The sequence below is a fragment of the Brachyistius frenatus genome, unplaced genomic scaffold (genome assembly GCF_029030835.1).
Source record: "Brachyistius frenatus isolate BFR_SWC_R1_liver_20210118 unplaced genomic scaffold, ASM2903083v1 Contig_24, whole genome shotgun sequence".
In the NCBI taxonomy this organism is placed as follows: Eukaryota; Metazoa; Chordata; class Actinopteri; family Embiotocidae; genus Brachyistius; species Brachyistius frenatus.
Window position 1 is genome coordinate 3,801,713 of NW_027210623.1, and position 24,810 is coordinate 3,826,522.

Genomic DNA, 24,810 nt, shown 5'->3' on the forward strand with positions numbered 1-24,810 from the left:
TGCAATTCCCAAGTTGCTGACCCCCCCATTCAAACCCCACAAGCTCAAATCTGAAACAAGTTTCTACTTGCCCTAAATCTACCCTAACTAGTCCCCAAGGCCAAAACGTTGAGGTCCCCTGGCCACTCCCTCTATCCTGCACTTGAAGCGGTATGAGTTTAGTTTGTATTTTTTTAGTGAATAGATTAGTAAAGAGCACAATTTTGTCACCACCTCTCTCTTGTTTGAAAAGATTATCCAGTGTGCCCAAGCTACCACCAGGCTGAGGTGACCCCACTCAGCTATTCAACTTTTTTAGGATTTCCTGGTGGTAATGGTCTAACTGCTGACCATGTTTCCAGACTGCACCACATGCTGTGAATCCAAGACTTCTGTAATCACCCTAGATTTTTTTTCTGGGGTGCTCTCCTGTTCAAATTGGAGGCATGAGCAGTGCTTCTGTCATCCCCACAGAGACATGGCAGGGACCTCTAGCCTCCTTTTCCCAGTCCAACATGGGAATCAAGTAAAATGGCCTTCTTGAGAAATGGTTTGTCAATAGTAATGGCTGTATTGCATATTTTGACATCATTGTGGATCTCAGATATTTTTTTCTGTGAGTAGCATACAAATGCAACGGGATACAACTGCCTCATGTCTCTGGCCAGCACTGTGGCACTCTTTGGATTCGATGGTGTGTTGGGTATACGACTGCACATTTACTGCTTATATCAACAGACTGGGGACTTGTGGGTGTGGGCATCAGGGAAATGGTGACCTCTTTGGACCACACATGTGTGAAGGGTCCTCTGTCCAGCACAGGGCCATGAACCAAGAGGATCTGGTGAACAGACTGTCTCTCTGTTGACATGGCTACTGGCCACACAGTTCAAGTGCATTCACAGCAAGTAAGAAAAGTGGCAAAATACTTGACAGCATAAGCAACCTCCTGCTATTTATGAGGTTTGGAAATGACTTTACAGGCCCCTTATAACAAAGTTTGATGTTCCATTTAGATCTGTATAATGAAGGTGTTTAAGGGGCTATTCCATGTAGTAATTCATTGAAATTAGATTAAAGCTCTCTCCCAAGACATTTATGCCCTTCAAGGTTTAAAAGATGATGCAAAGGTTTTTATTTTGTCCTGTAGATTATTTAGAAATTGTTTTCCTCAGGCATTTAAGGAATGGATTTCCTCTCTGGCATAATTTGCATCAGCGCATGCTGCAAAGTTAATGAAATTAAAGCTTTTAAATTGTGACGTACAAATTAAATGTGTGTGTGTGTGTGTGTGTGTGTGTGTGTGTGTGTGTGTGTGTGTGTGTGTGTGTGTGTGTGTGTGTGTGTGTGTGTGTGTGTGTGTGTGTGTGTGTGTGTGTGTGTGTGTGTGTGTGTGTGTGTGTGAGAGAGAGAGAGGGGGGGGAGGGAGAGCTACGTAATGGTTAGGGAAGCTGCTTGGTGAGTGCTAAAATATTACACTCCTCAATAGGGTACCTATGGTACTGGTTGACTGGTTAGAAATGACAAGCCGGCAGACAGCAGATGGGTTTAAAAGGGTTCTCCCTCCTCTGGCTATTTTTCACTTTCTGTACTCTTTCGTTATACTTCTGTGTATCTGTCTGGCTGTCTGTCTGCTGCCTTCATCAAGCCCACTGTCACCACACCTTCAGGTTCACTGCTCAAATCATACTTGTCCTCTGCCAGGTTCCTCTCATTTTGTTCCAGCTGATTCCAGCCACCCACCTGTCAAACATTGACCGACTTCATAAATAAATCTTCACTTTCGCACAGTCAGTTATGTTATATAATCTAGCATTTGTCACACAAACATTTTATTTTTTAACATTTTCTATTTTTGTTTCAATGCTGCCCACTTTCTTTGTTAAATGTGTCTGTTTAACCACTGAAACAGTGTTTACTTCCCATCAATGGTTTTGTTGGGCTCATAATAGGTAAGCGACAAGAGGTTAAAATTTGAACAGAACATGGTACATATTATAAACATAACCGCTGATTAGTCAGAGATATCTGTTGTCAAATCTACATGCATACACCTGAAATGCATCAACTCTAAATTGGCTTAAAGTGCAGTTTCAGAAATCCTACAGGCCTAATTGCAAGTATAACTTCTGGGCACACTGAAGGTTATTTTCCATTGGATCCGTCTACGTCAAGTTCCGGCTTCAACGTAGCCACCAGAGCTGATCGCTGCCATTCTAGTCAATGCTTGATATCCCACCAGACGCTCCATGGCGCGTCAGCAGCTTTCCACAAGCAGCTTGGCACTCTGCTTCGCTAAAGAATTTTTGATGGAAGCTGGACAGAAATCGCAGCAAACTCATGCGGAAACCAATGTTACCCATTGGTTTGTGAACTGCTGTTTTGAAGCCTCCAGTCTGAAAGTTTGTCAGGGCCAGAAGTGACAATATTTGGTCAAGCTTGGGTTCAGCGAGGGGTGACTCTTGCTTGATGTGACTGGGAACCCCAGGCCATTATGCCCGCCCACCTGTACTGGAAACCTGACTCCACCGAAGGCATATCAATTAAAACCAGGCATCCCAAATACACCACTCATAAGGACTAATATACAATTAATTATGAAATTGTTTTCAGATGGCCCACTAGAACGCTGATCAGATGGAGTGAATTTTGGGAATGACACCAAAATTAGTTGTGGAAAAAGTGTATTGACTTTGTATTTCATGAGAGAAGTTGAATGGGAGTCTATGGAGCCAAACGCTATTTAGAGCTAAGCCCTAGTGGCCTTCAGAAATCCAGCTACTGGTGCTGTATGTGAAATAGTTACAAAATAATTCTAAGGATGAATGTTTTTTTAAGAACTAAAACACAACTGTTTCTAACACTGTTGGCTACAGCACCACATAATAGGTTATTACAACATTAAACACAAAAAGGAAAAAATAAAAGCCTTTGAAGAACATTTACCTGCTAGAAGCACAATAATGAAGTTACAATGACCAAATCAGGAAGTAAAAAAAAAATGCAGACAAAACACTTCGGTGGGGGATAAAGCTGTGCAAAAGACAGAACAATATAACATCACGTACGCAATGTCACGAACCCGAGCCTGGTGGAAAACTCTCGAGATAGATTTCCACCTAAAGCCTGACATCTAGCCCACAGACCAAACATACACTACGGAATCATGAGAATTGTCAAACATAATTACCCAAATCTTTTTTGTTTTTTTTACAATTTTTGTGGTGTCCTCTGTAATACAGTTACAATCCCATATTATCAGACAAGATAGTCGGGTCAGCAGACAGTTTGGTTAACGTGTTTAATCAGAATATGAGATGGACTTAAGAGGCAAAGAACTGCCGCACTCCTGGTTTCGCTCATTCGAGCATGATTGACAACATGGCACCACACAACACTCTCCGCTCATCCACACACACAGTCACATCATTATGTGCTGAAACAGTACAGAGTGGGTGGTGAGTGTTGTCAGTCATCTCCAGCTGGAAGGAAAAATGTATAAAAGACATGTTCAGAGAGGGAACAATTGTTGCCACCCAGACACTACTGCTTCAGTGGTGCAGTCATATGGAGTTTGTAGAATTCAGGGGCCGGGGACGAGAGTGGCTGTTTTCTCCCCTTCATTTTATCTTTTGACTGCCCTCTCTTGTATGAATGGCTGACAACAAACATTACCGCAGATGCAGGCAGGAAAGAATCTATAGATTGTGCCAAATGTCAGCTCGTTGCCAAACTGGCAGCGCTGGAAAAATGTTCTAATCCAAGAATGAATGAAAACCTATTCAGGATCACTCATTATTTATCATCACAGTTTCTATCTTTTGCTCACATTATGCTGACATCTCTAGAAGCTGAGTGGCAAGACCAACGTGTAGGTATTTTACGGGACTGCTCAAAATTATATGCAGTCTTTAGAGAGCTGCCGTTACAATCTCTTGCAAATATGGAGACTTCTTGTGTCAGCGATCACCAGGCAACATGAGCAATTTCAGCAGTTTCAAGTTTTTTTGCAATTTCATCTTTTATATACAGTACTGTGAAAATGTATTATTAAACATTTTTTATTTGTCATTACGCTGTTTCATGCTTTGGGAGAAACATACTGGACTGAGAGTATTTCATTGAACTGTGAGGAAGATATGTCGTTAATAATTCCCACCTTGTTTTTTTGCAAGATGTTAGAAGACAAAAAAGTTGGAAACCACTGCTTTAATCTTTAACAACGTGTTTTATTATAAAAAGCTTGATATATTATCTATTGTGTCAAAGTGTCATCTTAACCATGACTAAAGCTGTTAATTAAATGTAATGTCCACTGGATGCAGAATCAGATAAAGGAAGTAGCTACATAGTTTCACAGCTACGATGTAGCATTTATCCGTGTCATCAAAATTTGATAGTTGAATTTCAACTGACAAGAAAGTGTTATGTTGTCAAGTAACACTGTAAATCCTTTCCCTGTAGCTCTACTCTAGAAGGAAAGGTCAGTTTCTCACCACTGCATTTTTTTCTACAGCAATTAAACGTTAAAGAAAGCAATGGACCACAGCTGGTGTTCAAAGGTCGCTGTAGTCACTGGCAAAATATACTTGTAAAAAATATACTCGTAAGATGGTAAATTATTGAGCTTTAGTCAGTGCTGCTACTGTGACCTCAGAGGTTTGATCTTTGTGAGTTTTGGACAAAATCTCTGCAGTGGTTTCCTACATGTAAAAAAACTGATTCGAAGCAAAAAGGAGGAACTGTAAGTGTTGAACAGGTCAAGAAAAGAACTTCATTATTTCATGTTGTGGTTACCTTTCATTGGCAGCTACAAGCCCTGATTCATCACAAAAGGCCTGTTTATAGTGAACATCTTTACTTTGTAGGAAAAGCATAAATGTAACCAATACCATTAACGATAATTATTTTCAGTCTAGGTGTTCTAGTAAGCACTGGCCGTGAGCCGGCATGAAATTAATATTATCATTATGAATTACACCTGTTATTTTCCTGCTCTAAAAATCTTTACCAAAGGAACTGACTACTACAGTATGGTGCCTGTCCAGACCAAATTTTTTGCAACCAATGCTTCGGAGACCAAGTTCGATTTTTTTACTACCGCTGGAGGCACTTTTAGATAAAAAAGGTTTCACAGCTTAGCGGGGCTATGTTCATGACATGTTCACACCCACAGGGCAGGAAAGGTTGTAAAAGAGTGATTCTCTCTCATACATCCTTGATTAAAATCTTTAATAAACTTATTGCTCTTGCCTGAATGAGCAGAGTGTCCTCGGAACTCTAAATGTCACCCCAGTGAGATAACGTAATTAATAGAAACATTAGTCAAAGTGTTTTAAAATGGGAAAGGAGTCACTTCAAGAACATTTTGAAATGTCCTTCTCCGGCAGCCCTGGTGATGGATTCGTGCATTTCAGGATCAACACATGGGAGCCCTCTATCGCCTGGGACAGCATTTGGCAGACTAAGTAGATAGGCAGAAGCAAGGGTCTGTATGTAAATGAGTGTCTATGTGTGGATACCAGAAACTGGGATTTCTATTTTCAAAGCTCTTTTCCAATTTAACCTTGGTGTTGGTTGTGCTTAGACCACTCGATATTGTCCTTCGTGTCCAAAGTACAACTGGTTACATTTTGCATGAAACTTAATTGTCTTTACTTGCCATCCCAAGGAAAAAAACTGGTACATAGAAACAATAAATACATGTTTCTCTTCACAAGTTACAGAATTTGTTATTTCCTTAGACTGATCAGTCTAGGGGATGGATTGGACTTTTCTGCATCAGGACTCACAATCATAATGTGTGAAATAGTATTCTGTCCAAACTCCATAGTCATGTTGCAATATAAGATTCCCTCACACACATCCTTTGTACTTGAAAACACTTGACAACTATACTTTATTCAGCTGAAAACGGTGTTATTTGTCACGCTATGTGAAAAGGGAAATGATGTAAAAAATAAGAATTTTTTTATCAGAACACAACTGCATTTGTAAATCAGGACATGTTCCACTGTGTAGAGGAGTCTGCATGGTAGCATGACACTTAGTTAATGGCCTCTGCCAGGAACTGAGATCCGGCAGCCACCGCTAATGACAGTGACCTACAACACATCTGCACAGGGTATTTTCAAATGCTGTCTTGCAAACAGCCTTGATATTGGGGACATTTCACTTCCCTCGGACTACAGAGAGAGAGAAGCTGATCCTAAGCATTTATTCATGGTAGCTGCTGGATGTTTTTTATTGATGTTTTTTACTAAAGGCACCTAAAGGAAGGGGACAGCTCAGAAAGGTGATGAGGACAGGGGTAAAGCTGATGCTCTGCGATTTTTAAAGACAAAACTTGGTAGACCGTTCGATTTTGATTAATCTATAGTCACAGACCTGTTTGAGCAATGCTAATTTACAATACAGCTGCAACTACACAAAATGAGTTGGTTTCTTTATCAGGTACAAGTTTAGTTGATTGCTTAAATTTGAGATCAAACTGACATTAAAAAATATCTCGCAAAGACGTCAAACAACATGAAAAAAAATAATGATCTGCCTCAAGAGGACTTCACATCATATCAGAGTGAGAGAAATGCAGTGTAAATCATTTAATGACATTTTTATCGATTCAGACAATTACCAAAGACATTGTATAATTATTTAAACAAACCCAGTATCTGTACAGATACAATAAATAAATTAAAACAACTACGAATGCATTATTGCAATCATTACATGCAATTTAGGGTCCTCGCGAATGTTAAAAGTTTAAAAAGAAACAAATTATTAACGGTAGTTCGATGTCTATGCAGGTTTGTTAAAAAGGGAGAAAATGAGTGGTAATATTGAGTGGTAAACTTTTCATACAGTATGATGTACAGTAAAATGCAAACTGCTGAGGCTTGACACTAATGTGCTGTTTTCATAGATGTATGTCCAACCATTTATTCCCTATAGAAAGTTGGAATTTTGACAAATTTTGACAATAGCATGAGCATCATTAAATTTCCTATTCAACATAATCACTAAAATCTTTCTTTTTCTTCATGAAATGGATTTTCAACAGTGCCAAATCAGGAATGGGAAAAGTTGGGTGAGCACATTTTGTCCAAACCATAACAAACAATATCATTATGTATGAAAAACTGAGCCTGTCCTGATGCTTGTTTTTAAACTACCAATATTTATATTTATTGTAATCTGTAGTTCTCATACTAATTACGACAGGAGCAATGGAGGAAGTCAGGGAGGGTAAAGAGTGAGAGAGTCTGCATGGGGAGGACGTCTGGGATTGCCTGACTGAAAATTGAAGCTGATGCAAAAGTGCCTCAAGCTGCAATGCCACAAAGTGCCACTAGAGGTTGGCTCCAAAAAGCCTCTGGTTTCATACACTTCCATTCAACTTGTCTTATGAAATTCAAAGTGAATACATTTTTTCCACAGGTTATGTTTGTGTTGCTAGATAAAGTTGCTCCTTCTTATTACTTTTCTGGCAGTCCATCTGAAAACAATCCCATCATTAATTAAAAATAAGCCTCAAAAAGCGGTGTTTTTTGTGAGGGGTATTTTTGATTGACGGGTCTGTGGTGCAGTCAGATTACAGCTAATGGTGGGCGGGATGTAGTATCATTGGGTTTTCAAATCTGATCGTCAGCCCCATGTGCAGGATGTGCTGTTGGCTCTGTCTTTGAGTTGCCAGATATTTAACTCCAGTCAATCTGCATTCTTTAAATGTTTATGTTGCTTTTTCTTTTATGACTTCTATCTTTATAATTTATCTGTAAAATATTTTTTTTTACAATCGTGCAATTAAAAGCTGAAAATCTGTCAACTCTATGGGTTTGTGTGTGGGTGTTTGTGTATGAATGTATATAGAGCTAGAGAGAGAGAGAGCAATTCTATATATGTGTGTGCATTTGTGTGGCTGGCTTGCTGGGGGGCATGAAGCTGAGAGTAGGGCATTATTAAAAACCATCTGCTTCCCTGCAGAGTCAGAAGGCCGTCTGGACACAGTCTCTTAACAGGCCTTGTTTTTCTAGATGCCCAGAGGCAATATGACAAATTTGACTGCCCAAACTAAGAAGTAGGGAGGAACTGAAACAATATTTTTTGCAAGTACAAATCTATGTAGCCTGTGTTTTCAAACAGAACTCTTAACACAAACCTTGAATGCTATCAAGGTCGGAGAAATAGCAAAAGAAAGAACATGCCAGAGATGAAAAGTATCTGTCTAAAACTATCTCTCACTGATACCAAATTGCACTTCTGAATGATTAGGTACATTTTTAAATTACTGTCTTAATTTGCTTTATTGTTTGAGCATCAATTAAGAAAGATGTGATGTATGTGTGCCATTTACTCTACCCTTTTGAAGTTATGAAGCTTTTACTTCACAACTACTCTTGGTACGTGTTAGAAAGATATTGAGTATGTAATAAAGTGGTCTGATAAGTACACTCCGTACCTGTGGGATGAGTCACCTAAGTGTATTTAATTTTAAGTATTTGCATATATGAAGCTGCACAAATTGAAGGCTACACTGCTGGACTTATACATAAGCTGAATGAAAGTTCACACAATGCTGTTTTTTCAGTATACATGGTCTATAAATCTGGTGACTGGTGAGACGTTCTCTCCCTGGCCAGATAAATGCAAAGTGTACATGCTCTATTTCCCGTTTAGCCTTGTGCTAACTTAAATCGGTATGAAATAATAGAATCATCTTCCAGACTTTCCAAATGTTATCAGACGGAATGGATAACATTTTCACAGTGGAACGAGTCATTTTGCGGGGGTGGTTACACTCACAACAATGTATTCACCATTTTACTGCTGCAACCGTAGCAACAGAGTCTACGCTGGAGCACATGATGTAGGCGCATGTCGACAGTGTTTTTCTAATAAAACCAACGGACAGGAGGAGGAGTCAAACGTTCACTGCAGGTTCAAATCAACTTAACAAAGTATCATTATAACAGAATATTTGAAGTCCTTTCTTGTAGGGGAGTTTCTGCAGTGCAGCAATGTGGTGATTGTGTGCTTAAGTATACAAAAAAAAAAAAGCCCAACCTATACGTACATTGGTTTTTAATTTGCACAATGTACTTCCTGACCTATCCCGCTGAAGCACCCAGGCAGTCCTAAAGATGAAAAGCAGGCCGGTGACTGTGATGGAGGTTTCCTGTTTTAAACTACACACGAGAACACTTGAATGTTCCAGGCGAGTTGGATTTGTTAAATCTGACACTGTGCAAAGGAATGCCAATTGTTCCATTTCAAATACATATTGTTTCAGTAAATTATTTTATAATACACATAATCAAAAAATATAGCATAAAATATAACGGCCATGTCATAGGATGCCATTTTTAACCTGTGCTGTACATCAAAAACGTCAGTATAGCCACATCCATATGTTACACTTCTATTACAACAAGCAAGAGCAATCTCATTTCATCTAACTCACAAGACTTATTTCTTTCACTCTGTCTCTGTGCCATGAAGTGGTCTGTGAACGCTACAGATGCAGCAATTCATGCAGAGGGCAATAACGCTAGGCTGCAACGGCTATTACTTGCAATCAGTTACACTTGCAAGTCTATTTCTCACAAAGAAATGGTCATGATTTAATCAGAGCTCTCTCGGTACATACAAATGAGGAGAAATAGTCCTTCTTGAAACTAAAAGACCATATCATGGTTTGTAGTAAGGAATTAGTCAATGAGGCTCTATACCTCAAGCTGACTACCAGGCACGTGCTGCCACATGCACCTGCACCTTATGCATTTTCAAAATGACTGTCTGTAATGACACCTTTGAAATGGCCAAGCCAGTGCACACTGAAATTACTGCACCTGATTAAGTTGAGATAATAGCCCTCTTAGCTTAGACTTTTCTGGTTTGCATCACAGCGCAATTTCCTTTCTGTTCTGCTCGATGACCCTATTTTTCCCCCCTCTTCCCTCTTCTGTTGGCATAAACAGACAGTAATGGCATCTGCATTTTCCTTCCCCCTCACTGGTCCTTCACATGGCTCAGCAGCTTAGCTTGACAGCTCTGCTGCATGTGGGTTCAATTGGTAGAGTTGAAAGTCTTTTGCAGCATTGGGGTTTGGCCTGATAGAATCCTCCATTTACCTTTTGCCCTCAGGCAATGAGAGAAAAAGGAATAAGGTTAAAGCCATGCTGGTAGCAGAGACTAAATGAAACATGATCCTAAAAAACACATGAAAAAATGTGAGAAAAAAGTAGGGGGAGAACAGAGAACATACAGGGTGGTTAACAAGGCTTTCTCTTAGTGCTTGTTACCAATTAAGATTTAATATGAAAGGATTACTCTGTGTTAAAGCCTTTCATCAATCACTTTGGTTGTTTGAAAGACATCCAAATGTCCAAGTGTGTTTGCAGGCACAAATACACAGTGAACTGGTGGTAAGGTCTGTCATTTCTTTATAAAAGTATCTCATCTTGCATAGCCCACAGTTTCTTGGAGGGGAAGCAAAAATGCAATAAAATGTCTGCAATTAATAAAGAAATCTTGTGTTTTTTTGTTTTTTTTGTAGATCAAGAGGAGTGTTTTTTTTAAATTTTTTTAATATTGGTATAGTTTCAATTTTTATTGACATCCATTGACATATTGGTCACACTCAAAGCTACTTCTGTAGCTTCTTACATGAGAACCAGCCCAAAGGGAGTCTCGTTGTCTTAACAAAGAGCTAGGAGGTGAGTAGAGTGCCTTGGGAGACTCTGAACTGGCTCATGAGGAGTACTAATATATAGGTGCGAGGTGTATTTGTGATGGCGAATGTTTGATGAATGACAGCTGGTTGTCGAGAATTACAGTGAAATTGTTGACAGGCAGCATGATGATGGAAAGATCTAGCAGAGGGCAGAAAAAGCCTTGAAAGAGGAGCAGTTCACTCTTGTCAAGGCTGAGCTTGAGGTGGTGGGCAAGCATCCATGTCATTGTGGCATCCACAAATGAATTCCTCACACCGTGTACCGCCAGAGGGAAAGAAAAGGTTTGGTTGAGTGTCATCAGTTTAACAATGGTACGTTATATTTTTGAATAACAGAACAAGGACATTTCTTGTGTAATAAGGAACATAGTTGTAACTGTGTCCAGAAGCATTGCACAGGAGAAGATATTTAATGGTGCCAGCAACCAAAGTCTGCATTGATAAAGTAGAAAATGAATTATCTGAAATTGAGTTTCGTGTAAGAGCCATGTGATTATTGTCAGGAATGAATGCAATGAATGAGATGATGAGGACAGAGACGCAGTTTAGCAGTGGCAAGTGCAGGAGTGACAGCTGGGAATCTATGAACTTTGAACATGGATTAGCTTAATTTGTGCTGGCATCACTCATTCGTCATCAGTGACACCAGGCTTTATGTGCACGCAAATCTAAAACAAGGACCTGAAAAAGCATCTAGACTGACTTTTACAGTGTCCACGAAAGAAGGGGAAATCTGGACTAGAATGTGCAACAATTGAACATAAACAAAAATAGGAAAAGATGTATAATTTTAATGTATGCATTTAAAATACACGACATGATTGTATAACGAGACAATAAAAGGCGCAGAGGAATGAGCAAATTAATGAATACAAAACAATGCCGATAAGCACATTTCATTTTACCACTCATCCCATTGTACATTTCCTCAAGGGCCAGTCTCAAAGCTGGCTTCTTATATACAGTAGTTTGTACTCTATGTTCAAAGTTTTATGTTTGTCTGAATCATCCGGCCTATCTGAACATCCCACATGGGACACATGTCCAGTGCAAAATCATAGGTACGTGAATGCACTTTGTGAGAGAGAAGCCATTTATATTGTTAACATTTGTGCAGTGTACAGTTTTTGATGTTCAGATCAGATTGTGTTTTTGATTAAACCTTCCAGCCAACTTAATTTCTCTGAAAAGGCAATATAATACAGCTAGTTTGTACTAAGATAGATGACATACGCTCCTCATTTTAAAACCCAGCTTCTGTAACTCCATGTCCATCATCTTCATCTTCATCCCCTTCACTTTCCTCTTTCACACCCCTGTCTCCCAATCAAGTTCTCACCTTGGTAACCTCTGCCTGCCCAACCACCTGCCCCCTTGACCCCATCCCATCTCACATTCTCCAGTCTATTGCTCCAGACCTTCTTTCTTTTCTCATCCATCTCATCAACACTTCTCTGTTAACTGGCTGCTTTCCGAACTCTCTGAAGGAGGCAAGAGTGAACCCTCTCCTGAAGAACCCCCCCCTCAACCTGGCTGATGTAAACAACTACAGACCCGTCTCTCTTCTTCCCTTTCTTTCCAAAACTCTCGAACGAGCTATCTTTAACCAACTCTCCTCCTATCTCCACCATAATAACCTTCTTGACCCTCACCAGTCTGGTTTCAACAGACCACTCAACAGAGACGGTCCTCCTTGCTGTCTCTGAGCAGCTTCACACTGCCAGAGCAGTCTCTCTCTCCTCTGTCCTGATCCATCTTGACCTTTCTGCTGCATTTGACACAGTGAACCACCAGATCCTTATTTCCTCCCTTCAGGACCTCGGTGTCTCAGGCTCTGCTCTCTCCCTGTTCTCATCCTACCTCAACGACCGCACCTACCGGGTAACTTGGAGAAGATCGGTGTCTGAACCTTGTCCTCTCACTACTGGTGTCCCTCAAGGCTCCGTCCTGGGTCCCCTCCTCTTCTCTCTGTACACCAACTCTCTCGGCTGTCATTCGCTCGCTTGGCTTTTCCTACCACAGCTATGCTGATGACACCCAACTGATCCTCTCTTTTCCCCGATCTGAAACGCAGGTAGCCGCACGAATCTCTGCCTGTCTGACTGACATCTCTCAGTGGATGTCCTCACACCACCTGAAAATCAACCTCAACAAGACCGAACTGCTCTTCCTTCCGGGGAAAGACTCTCCCACCCTCGACCTGACTATTATCTTGGACAACTCTGTTATCCCCGACCCTGACTGTTAGGAACCTCGGCGTGACACTCGACAGTCAACTCTCTCTTTCTGCCAACATCACTGCAACGACGCGTTCCTGTAGATACATGCTGCACAACATCAGGAGAATACGTCCTCTTCTCACTCAGAAGGCGGCGTGGGTTCTGGTCCAGTCTCTGGTTATCTCACGTCTGGACTACTGTAACTCCCTTCTGGCAGGTCTACCTGTTAGTGCCATCCGACCTCTGCAGCTCGACTGGTCTTTAACCTCCCGAAATTCACTCCCACTACTCCGCTCCTCCTCCGCTCCCTTCACTGGTTACCAGTAGCTGCCCGCATCCGTTTCAAAGCATTGGTACTTGCGTACTGTGCTGCGAACACATCGGGTCCAGTCTACATCCAGGACATGGTCCAACCTTACATCCCAGCCCGCTCCCTCCGCTCAGCTTGTTGCTCCCTCGCTGCGAGCTAAACACTCTACAAAATCACGACTGTTTGCTGTCCTGGCTCCTAAATGGTGGAATGAGCTCCCCAATGACATCAGGACAGCAGAAACTCTGTACATCTTCCGCCGCAAACTAAAAACACACCTCTTCTGACTTTACGTTGAACAGTAGAACTTTAGTAGCACTTAAAATGACACTTACTGATAGCACTTTGTAGTTTGGCTTTCTTGAAGAAATTGTATTTACTTGATTCCTGTTGTTCTGGGTTTTGTACCCTCATGGTTGAAATGCACTTATTGTAAGTCGCTTTGGATAAAAGCGTCAGCTAAATTAAATGTAATGTAAGAGTAGTGGACGTGGGTTTAAATATTAAGTGGGACAACAGAAAACATGAAGCCACCTATAGAATTGAAAATGGAGAAATATTGTAAGTGTTGTCAGAGTTGCTGCCTGAAATAACATTGAAACCCTTCAGATTCTTAAAAGAAAGCCTATTGAGCATCCAACTGCGACACTGCATATTTCTGTTTTTGTCAGTCTTGCTATTCAAATGGAAAATGTATATGTGCACGGCAATTCACATGAAATGATGCTTACATGCAATAGGCTACATTCTTCACACCCAATACAAGATAAGCTGTGTGAGTCATCATCGGTGGTGAATCACACAGTGTCTTGTCATAGAATAAGGGATAAATAGCTGATATTGGGACTGGGTTGCTTTGTGTGCTATTATTTGTTCAAATACATTTTTCCATTTATCTTTTAATATGTAAACTTCTAATCTTCTAAACTTAATTTTTGTTAGAAACATTTATAGCCATTGTACTTTTTTTTTTTTTTTTAGCTTTTACCCATGAATATATCATCATCAATAGGCCCACAGTTAAATATGATTGAGGTTTCAGGATAAAATGAGCTATATAATGTGAATAATTGACTAGAGATCTTTAGTTGATACTGCTGGCAGTGTTTTATTTAGTACAGAGTCAAGCGGGGCAAGGTTCTTCCGGCTAATTTCACCAGTAGACCAGGAGGTTGTTAGGTTAGTATGCTGTACTTGCTGCCCTAAGTCTGAGCTAAAGTAGCTTCACTTCCATACTAATAACTTATAACTAATGTATGTAATGGCGTAATGCAACTTGTGGAAGTTAGACCACGGCTGTGCTGTGTGCTCATTTGTACTAAACACAAAGTAAAGCAAATGTAGATGGCATTATGAGTACAGTAAGAGTTACGGGGCCAACAAAGACAGGAGAATTCGTCTTCTCGGCAGCATAACTGTTTTTTTTTTACAACGACACCTCTCAACAGTTGTTGAAATATTTTAGTCGAGACAAAAGCGATTGATTGACCAACAGATAGACAAACATTGCCGTTCTTTGAACTATGTTGATAACACAGCTGTTGTCAGTAAATGTTTTTCCACGGTTATGCAGTGTTTTCCCTATTGATGTTCTTGGTGATACGGTTGTAAAGTTTGTCCTGCAAAAATCTGTAAAACCTTCACTACTAAGTTTTTGTTTACATATTATACATTTATCTGTGGCATATGGTTCAATCCCATTTTCTTGTATTTTTTTAACATGTTTTTATATGTTGTAAAGTCCCATATGTTTTCAAGTTCTGCTTCAACAGCCCTGTTTATTATTTTCAATATGAATCAGCAGCCATGTTTATCTGTACTTTTTCACTCCCCAAGCAACGCGTTTATTGGGATTGAAAATAACTGGCACTTTACAACACTGCAGGCATCAGGGGCCAAAATCCTGAATGACAGGAGAATTCAGTCAGACACTGCTAAAAATAATCATAAGACGGCTCCTGAATAGTGATGCTATTGCTGTAGGCAACATCAAAGTAGATTCCCAGACTTCTTGGGTCAAAAAGCCCAATTAGGACCAGGCATAGATGTTAAAAAAAAAAAAAAAAACTAAGAATTTTCAACAACCCCAATTTCCCAGGTTTTTTGGGGTCTTTCTGACACATTATTCCTGAGTCCATTTATCAATATTTTAGTTTCTAATCCAGGTCAGAGTCTCCGTAGGAACAGCCTTCTTCCACATGGAGATCTTCCATGCTAACAAGGAGAAAGCTCTCCTTCTGTCTCTACTCTGGTCTGCTTTCAGTTGACTATGCCTAAAAAACCTCATTGAACCTCGTAGGCTGAGACTAGCCACATAATGGAGAAATCAGCTGACCTTAAATTGCTTTAGTGGGCTCATTACACAACGCTATGTAAAAGCGGGAAAGCAACAAATGTTGAGAGTGCAGAGGGAGACAGAAAGAGATTGTGAAAGAAATTAAGACACCATATGGGCTGTGAAACATCTGTTGCCCCGGGGGGGTGAGCGGGGACCAATGGAGCTCTATTACACCAATGGATAATACATTATTATGATTGAATAAATAAATAAAACATTAAGTCACTTAAAATGATCTCAAGCCCTGAAAGGTTTCAGAGCTTTCATTGTTCATCTGTCTCATTATGATATGGTAACACTGTATGCACGAGAGATTCTTTTTTATGTGCGGTATTGCAGTATTTTTGCATAGGATAGATATTCTTCTGTTTCATTGCTGTTTCATTGTACATCCCCATTTTACCTGAAAAAGGTTGGGACTAAAGTAAATAAAAATGGAATGCAATGATTTGCAAATCATGTAAACCTATGTTTAGTGGAAAACAGAACAAAAGTGACAAATCATATGTGGAAACTGACAAATTTGATTGTTTTATGAAAAATAAATGCTAATTTTGATTTTCTTTTTTCACATGTTTCAAAAAAGTTGAGACAGATGCTTGTTTACCATTGTGTTACATCACCTCTTTTAAAAATACTCTGTAAATGTTTGGGAACTGAGGAGAGCTGTTGCTTGAGTTTTGAAAGTGAAATGTTGTCCCATTCTTGCCTGATATAGGATTTTAGCTGCTTAACAGTTCAGGTTTCTCCTTTGTCACCCCCATACTGTCACTGATGCTGCCATTTGAACTGTGTGCTGATAACTGGCTGGGTGGTTCCTCTCCTCTTTAGCCCAGAGAGCACGGCATTCATGATTTCCAAAAATAATTTCAAATTTTGATTTGTCAGACGACAGGGCAGTTTTCCATCTTAAATGAGCTTGGGCCCGAAGAAGGCATGTTTATATAAAGTTTCTTTGCACGGTAGAATTATATCTTGCGTTTCTGGGTGCAGCTATGAATGGTGTTCATATACTGTACTATGGTTTTGGGAAGTGTTTCTGAGCCAATGCATTGATTTTTTTTTTACACCAGATTCGTGGGTGTTTTAAAGGCAGTGACACCTGGGGGGCAAAATATTATGTCAATCCAACATTGTTTTTCGGCCTTTTCCCCTGTGATTCTCCAGATTCTGTGAATCTTTTTATGATATTATGTATCTGAAATCCCTATATTGTTTGCAGTTATACGTTGAATTTATTCTGACATTGTTCTGCTATTTTCCCACGCAGTCTTTCACAGACAATTTTTAGTTGTACATAGTACAAAATGTGAAGAAGTGGGGAGGCTGTCCTCCCGTATTAATTGTTCAGTTCTAATTCACAATGTGACAAGAACAAAATATGAAAAATGTTTTACCATCTGGGCTTAAGGTACACATTGAACCCTCATAATATGTTTAAACACAATTCAATAAACATTGCTTTGTCTGGAGGCAAAACAGCTGCAGTGGACGTTCTCTTAGTGGCTATACAGTTATTGTAAGGGAACCACATTTGTTCAAACTCTGTTTATGTATAGTAGCCTACATTTTCTTTGATTTTATGAAAACAAGTTGGCATCAAATGTTCCAAATGACGTATAGGTGCAACATAAATGCTGGCTGGATTACATTCAGGGTTATTTGTTTTCTGAATGAATTAATTGTAAACAGCATCAGAGTCTGCAGGAGGTGGACAGCAGGTGTAAACAACACACCATGCTCACACCAGAGACTTTCATCCACAGTCCCGTCTGTGCTTCAGCCAACAAAAGCACTTTGATTGGTTGTCTGTATTAAACCAGACTATGATACATTCTACTATGTAAATTCTTTAACATAACCATAAAAAAGTGTAGTCACTAAGCTACATTCATTTTACATTTGATAACTTGTTTATATAATTTTGGATATATTGTGTATGATACTTTGAATTTCTGTTATTCTATTGTTTGTGTGTGAGTGTGTGTCAGCATACACTTGTGTGGGTATCAATAGGCTGTTAGTCCATTTGATAGTAGGTTTTGCTCTGTGTTTTATTGTTTCCTATCAACTGCCTGGGGACTGCAAATCGAAATTAGGTAGTAGCTAAATCTGGTACAAAGCATCTTTCCTCTTTTTGAGATCAATGTACTGCCAGATCAGAAATTTTGGTGGAAAATAATATATTGTCAACATAATTTTAGTAGCACATTCAACATGGCAAATATATTCATTTATTTCCTCATTACTTGTATATAAAACATATGTCAGTCATAGTTCCAATTATGCTTTACATACTAAATTAATTTTGAACATGCAGTTTGTGGCAACTCTATACAAGATGAAATAACTTTGATTAAACAGAATGGAAGATGTCTATATTAGACTGAAATAAACAAAATGAATGCTTCAAAAATTTGCCTACTGTTATCAAACTGACATCTGCTTGTAAAAGACTGAAAAGACTCATCAACAATTGGATGTTTTTTCTTGACAGTTATTCGAAAACAATATAATTAGTAGGAGTACTTTTTTCAGAGAGAATTGTGAGTAGAATTTACCAGCAGCAATGTAATGCATGTGGTTTTGAATACACTAAAAGATGTTGTTCACTGTTGTTTGTTTCGGTTCCATGAGGTATAAAAACAAAGCCAACAGGGAAATAAAAACAGCAGGAGATTGCTTGAATTACAAGGACCGTGTGAAAATAGTAAATCAGCAATTTATTTGTCTCATATCCCTCTTCACAATTAGATATAGAGTCTACTCGTCCTCACAGGGTTTCATCCACTGTGACCAGTATTTACTTAATGGACTGGCTGTGCTTAGGTGCCAACTCTCCCTTTGGAGATACACAGAAAGTACTATTGAGCAGATTTATTTCAGATTTGCCACCAAAAACACTGAAGGCAAAATCCCAATTTAAAGCTTTGTTGGATCAGCTGTAACCACAGGGTATTTTTGTACTTTAAAATTCTTCAAGACAAAGACAAATGCAGTCAAACCAAAGTAATGTGACAGCCCTATGTGCTGCAAATACACAAACTCTAATCTTGTGAGTGCACTTATACAAACAATTTAGTGTTTATAAGATGATAGACAGATGATAATCATATTTATTTTCTGCCTATTGTATCATAATGCAATACAAAAATTCAATAAATTGATGATGTGTTGGGATTGCTCTGAGGTATTCTAAGAAAACACAGAAACAAAACACAGTATGAAAAACATCAAATAATTTGTCTTTGTTTTGGTTAAGTTCAGTCAGATCAGACAGATCATCACCTTTTGTTGCATTGTTCCTAGAGAAAATGCTTTAAACTGATAATGATGCACACCTCCGCATTAACATTATAATGATGGACAGTTGGGTCTCAGTGCAACTGAGCTCACCTTGCCTCTAACTATCCGACATACTAATGTACAGTATATGGATTCATGGAATACCAATGTGTAACATTCTTCACTCAAAATTGGTGTTGAACAGCCCGCTTATTTCTGAAAACATAAGTGTTTTTGAATGGAACCAATTACAAATATATTATTCATTTAATCCTCTTTATGAAAATGGAAGTTTTACCAGCCTGAAAATATTGTATTAATGACTTTAAATTATATCTCGAGTCCCTTAAAATGCTTAAAGTTAGATATTCCTTTCATTATTTGGATTTAAATATACTTGATGTCTTTAGCATGTGCTGTTGTTTTTTTGTTCTTGAGTAAGCTGTTTATGAAATAAAACCCTAATATTCATTTTTGCATTTTCCTCAAACATCTGCTTTTATTGAGTTAAAAGCTGTGAAACTCTTGCTATTGTATTATTACCAAACTTGTACATGTTATTTGTAGTGAATACAGTGTAAATGCCTCTTCAGTCAACCACAGAAATATTAATCACTCTATCAATTGTTAAGATATGTCAGAATTCCTGTCTGACCCTGTGTGTTTTGACCTTTGTTTCCCCAGATCTCCTCTCCTCGTGTGTACTGTCATTCCCCTGTTTATTGTGGTGTGCCATGTGCTTTGTGTTTTGGTCTGTGTCTCTCCATTTCCTGTCTCCAGAAACCTCCCATGGCCACGCCCATGATCATTCTGAGAGGCTGCTGACAATCCACCTGATTACCACCTGCAGGTTCACACACCAGTGCCTCATCCCACTAATCACTTCCCAACACTCTATCAACCCTGGTCCTGCAGTCCTGGGTTGTCAGTCCAAACTAGCTGCTACGTCCACGCCACAGCAACCTGCCGCCAGAGCCGCCTGCGCCTCCGGTCCGTTCCGTTCCGGTCGGGTCGGGTGGCCTTGCCTCTATCCTGCCTGCTACCCTGTGTCGGACCTCGGGAAACCACACACTCTATCCAGCCTGCCAGCTTGCTTCGGATTCATCCTCTACCAGAAAACAAAGGCTGTTCTGTACCTGAACTTGATTTTGTGTCTACATTTGGGTCCTATCCTGCTGCACCAAATAACAAGATATGAACTACAAAACCATTGTTTGAATAGCATATGATCACATAACTTCACCAGAAAATGGCAACACTTGTTGGTTGTTTAAAAGGATTAAAATGGCTAATGTTTACGTTGGTGACCTCTAGTGGCTGAATATTTATGACAGTAGCCATTGAGGTGGCGAAGTCCACAAACAAAGGATTTCCACACAGAAGATCACAGTTAACGTCCTGTGGAAACACAAAACTCAACGTTGACTTTTACTTAAGGACGTAAAGTATGTAACTTATTCAACAAATTTACTTATTTTAATCCAAACTATCAAAGATTGCTGTGGTCTGTAGATGGCACTAAAACACCCATATGTCGTTTTGGAAATAAAAAAAAGCCAACATTTTTTCATTTCGGGTTTGAAGATGTGTTGCATATAATAGCATGCAAATCAAGAGAATGTATCCATCTAAGGAGAATTATAAAGCAACATGTTTCAATTGCTTTTCCACATATTTAGCTACTCTGCTCCTATGACGTGCAGTGCTTCTCACTTTAAGTATGTGTAAAGCACAAGCAGATGTATTAAAAATCCTACACGGCCTAATCCAAACCCCACAAATCAGTGAATGAGGCTCGGACAAATACAACAAAATGGATACACCTAACTGTCCTTAAAAACATAATTTCTTTCAACCGGTAACTACATTATAATAAATTACAAAAGCTCTCATTTTCTGTTTGTAAGATTAGATGAACAGACTGCCATTAGTATTATCACTTTGTAGTCTACGTTCCCAGAGGAATCATCATTGGATGAGGTTTCAAAATAGCTTCTGTTCCTCCCACCCCTAATGTCTCCACATTCATCAATGGAGGAAATGAAATTAAGGCCCTGACAACTTGATAATAAGGATTTTGTTGGAGACTAAAGAATTTTTTTTTTTGTAGTAATGAGCTCTCATTATTTATAAAGCATAATGAGGAAGGTGTGTAAAGGAACAAATACTTCCTTGTTTCGTGTAATTCTGAGGCAAACAGAAACAATGGTTAAAACTGTGTATTGTGTTCTACTGCACACTCTTACCAGACCAATTTAAGAGAAAAACATTAGTGGTGTCAGCATGAGACACACCACCAAGTTTAATCAGGCATTTGTTCAAAAACATTGTCCTCCTCTTTGAGTCCAACTTGTGACAGTAAAACAACATTGTTAATTATTGTTGCAAAGTTTCAGAAGGTTTCAACACGTATTTATTAGTTTTTCTCCCCAATATCCAAGAGTCTTTGCCTCATCGTGTTGATGGCAACCCATGCATATGTATGGCCTGAAGTTGTTTGGCTTTCTCAATATGTTTATTTTAAAATCTTTTTTTAGCTTTACCCATAATTTTGTGTTATTCCAAAGTAGATTGTCTTGATGTTGGAAATTATAATGAGATTTATGTTTCTAGGACACCATCGGAAATGAGGCTTTAGTCTCAGTAGGATATTTCAAGCACTCATCTGCTGTTTTCTTTTTTTTTCTTATTTGAATCGAATAACAAAGGAGAAGATGATAGACAGCAAGAAAAGAAACAAAGGAGATTGCAGGCTTCGTCTGAGTGCTGAACAACCAAACATTCAGCACCTTTGGAAAGTAAACGTGTAACAGGGGATACTATGTGAGCGGAGCTATCGGTATTTTTTTTTGCAGTTCAGTGAAGATGAATCATAAGAAAAAATTATCGGTGTATGAATAAATTAATTACTGATAAGAAAATACGAAGCAACATGATAAAATAAAATAGGGTCTTATGTGAGTGACTTACGTGAGTTTGTTTTGTAGATACATTTTCAGCATGTTGATACATTTTAAATGGTTTTATTTTATGAATATAGCAGTTTAATCATTGCATGAATCATGGAGTGAAGGACACTTTGCGATCCTCTGAGCAGTGTGAGCAGTGTCACTCTTATCTACTCAGTGTGTCAAAGTCTTTTACTGTGACAGACTACAAGTGATTAACAAGAAATTGTCACTGCTATAGCTCGTTTTCAGTCCACGAGTATCATGTCTGTCAGGTTGTGTAATTGTTGTGGAGTCCTGGTTGGTGGTTCCCACTAACTCCTGAAAATGTGAGAAGGAAATATTTGCCTACGGGCTTAATCTTAAATCTATATTGCAGCAGAGTCTTCATATTGTGACAAATTCAAACCCGGTAATGATCCACACATTTTAGGATTTTTTTTAAATGATACACTTTTGTTCCTGGTAGATTGTGGTCTTGATTAAATGTAAATAAAGGTTGTGTCTCAAATCACTGTGGACATTTTTTTTGTATTAATCCACACTGCATTCATAATTTTAAAGAAAATATGAAAACATTACTTCACTGTCAGTGTATTTGCTACTTTTCATTTGTTTTCTCATTATGTTGATAAAAAATTAATTCATTTTCAATAATGTTCTATTAAATATGAATTTGCTGTTAGATAAAGTTGAATACTTGCTGCCTTGAGATGGCTGTAAAATGAATCACCAGAGTAAAAAAATTAAGACCTTTACTTTAGACTACTTACTATGTGTTGTGGTTTACAAAGATCGATAGATTCATTTTTTTTTAATGTAGAAATACTTATTCTCTGTCTAATCTGACTTTTTTGGCTTATTGAAAAACATGTAATAAGACTGGAAAAGTCTGGAAAAAGTCTGAAAAAACTTGAATAAACAGTGTTGTGTGATATTAAGGGAGGTTTACATGAGTGTGCCTTCACCAAATAAAGGGACCAACATATTATTGAACACAAGTGCACTGGACCGTTGACCTGCTCCAAGCTGGCAGCCAGTGGACCGTGTAAAAAATATTCATACTTGACACTAAAATTGCAGCGTGGATTGGCATTGCCGCACCTGAAGCTCCATCTGTGGAGTCTTCAAGATACCAAACAGACAGAGTCAAGGAAATTACCTCAGTCATTTCACCCGGTGCCGACATGAAAATGAGTCCAGCGGATTGAGTAGGACTTTTGACTCCAGTCATGACGCCTCCTTGTGAGGAGGAGCATCTGACTGTGTCTGTTAGTGGCCCACTTAAGGCTGAACTCCTGAAACATCTTGAGGCTAATGAAGATGACTGATGTACTGAAAAAAACAGGCCATGGGATGTTCAAGGACCTCTCCACTTTGCACTCAGATAAGATGAGGATACACATTTTTGCTGTAAATGATTTTGATTGTGGTCTTTCCATTTTACCTGGTTGTGTGCACATATGTTCAAATATACTTTTATCTTTTTAATCAGCACATCAAAGGAGCTGCCTCTCCTTGAAGTTGAGTACACTTGACCATTTGCTGAGGTGATTGTCAGGCAGATACATGTAGGCCGACAACAACAGGAAATGTACCACAAATGTGCTTTCAAAATGGTTCCCTCTGTCACAGTCTACTGGAGCAGCATTGTTATACCTGCTTTTTTAAATCGGACATTTGTGAATGAGGGAACGGTTCAATTAGCACCCCAGTAAAGCGTCTTTCCAAAGAAATCCTCTTGAACTTGGCACATGCTGAGCAATTAATATTCAAGTAGAGCAGGACTAGGTCAAAACCCGGTATGGCTGGACTGTCTATGAAAGGCCTTTCATTTGGTATGATGGCTTTTCATTTCATCAAGCTGGGAGAAGCAGCAGCAGTTTGCAGGTAAGGCTCTCTATTTACCAATCGATCTATGTCTCTACCTTCAACTGTGTTCATGAACTCTTGGTAACCACCTTACACTGTTTAAATAAATAGATGTAGTTTCCGTTGCATCTGAAAAGTGAAGCTAATGCGCAAAGTGTAATACCTATGAGAGCCACTAGGGACTGGCTACAAAAAACTTGAACTCCCATTCAAAAGCCATCAACTTTTATGACGAAGTCATTGGTATGGTGTCATTTGCTAAATTCATTCCCTCTGATCAGTGTTCTGCAGATCCTTCTGAAATTATTTCCTTAATTAATTGAATATTAGGCTTCAAAGAGAGGTATGTTTTGGGGCTTGCCTGGTTTGATTGACATGCCTTGGAGTCAGGGTTCACTATAGTTGGATGGGCACAGCGTCCTTGGGTTCTCATTCAGGTCCACCCATCCTCCCCAACTCCATCTTCTTGTCCAAATATGGTCATTTGTGGCTCCAAAACAACAGATGGCGACTGACAAAATGGTAAATACGAGTCTTAAAAATGGTGGTTCACAAACAAATCAGTAACATCACAGCAGGTGAAACTATGATCTGTCAGTCATTCAGTCAGTCAGTGACTGACATTTATGTTTATAGGGCTGGTCCCGCTTTTTTTTTTTTTTTTTTTTTTTTTTTTTTTTTTTTTTTTTTTTTTTTTTTTTTTTTTTTTTTTTTTTTTTTTTTTTTTTTTTTTTTTTTTTTTTTTTTTTTTTTTTTTTTTTTTTTTTTTTTTTTTTTTTTTTTTTTTTTTTTTTTTTTTTTTTTTTTTTTTTTTTTTTTTTTTTTTTTTTTTTTTTTTTTTTTTTTTTTTTTTTTTTTTTTTTTTTTTTTTTTTTTGTTGCCGTCCAGACAAAAATGTTGCGAGTTTTTATCATATCTTACTTTAACCCATCTCTCCACTCAGCCACTCTCATTAACTCACCAACCTACCTCTTTCACACACACACACACACACACACACACACACTTCTTCTCCTGCCAGTAACGAAAAGGTTTAAATTGGTACTGTGACAACTATTATTACTGCTACTGTCGCAACAGATTTTATAACTGCAGAGTCTGAAATGTAAGCTCACCACTGTTCAGGC